Here is a 1,052-nt window from a genome sequence, read left to right as displayed (position 1 = left end):
AATGAGAAATGACTTACATCTAAAAATGGATAGATCTGGGTCTCTCGCTTTCCTCACGAGCCCCCACACAGACCTTCCGAGGAAAAAATCCCTCGACTTCTTCACGAGCTCCATGTTAGTGACGTGATAATACATTGTTAATCGGGTTTTACGGCAGGCGCACTTCTGAGATTTATTTGGAGTCGCTGACCTCTCCGTTTAAACTCACACACGTGATTACACGCAGACTGAACTTCTGCAGTACTTACTGACAGCAATCCAGCGTATGAAAGTCATGTGTGAATATAAATGCTAATGAGTGCGCATATTACAGCCCTTCTTTTGCTGGAGGGAACGGCGCATATGTCCACATTAGGGCCTTAATTATGCTAATTCTTCAAATTTGATTCATTTAACGGCGTTCTTTTATTTTTTTGACATGTGCTTGCATGTGTGTGAGTGATTATCTCCAGCTCCTCTCTCTTTCTCTAATAGGCATCAATGTAAACATGTCAGAGCCTGTGTGCCGTTTTACTGCAGGCTATAGTTGTGCATATGGATCATGTCATGATTAATTAGATTAGGACGATCTGACTGCAGATTAACGCCTGTCTATTTGAGGCTGTTTGTTTGAAGCAGAATAAATGATGGAAACTCGTTTGATAGACTCTCATCTGCCCTTCGCACTGACTCCTCTCAGCCTCACCACAATACATCTGGACCTTTTAGTACCCAGTGATGAGTAAAAGTACTGCTTTCACCCGTGTGCATCACTAAACACACTATGACACATGCATACACACTGAGAGAGACACAGACTCCAGATTTCCGGAGTGGGAATGTATGGAGGCGTTTGGTCCTTGATATGCATTAAAACATAACAGATATTATAAATATAACTGTCAAAAGTAATTAATAAATAAATAATAAAACAGAAAGAGAGAGAGAAAGAATGAAATGCATGAAAATTACAGAACAGGCAAGAGAGCAACAGAGAGAGGAAAATACATTTATAAATGTTAGATAAATCTAATGTTAGATTAAATATCTAAATAAAAATGTATAAATATTAC

Source organism: Sinocyclocheilus anshuiensis, unplaced genomic scaffold (assembly GCF_001515605.1).
Source record: "Sinocyclocheilus anshuiensis isolate Anshui unplaced genomic scaffold, SAMN03320099.WGS_v1.1 scaffold50, whole genome shotgun sequence".
Taxonomy (NCBI): domain Eukaryota; kingdom Metazoa; phylum Chordata; class Actinopteri; order Cypriniformes; family Cyprinidae; genus Sinocyclocheilus; species Sinocyclocheilus anshuiensis.
This window is presented reverse-complemented; position numbering follows the sequence as displayed.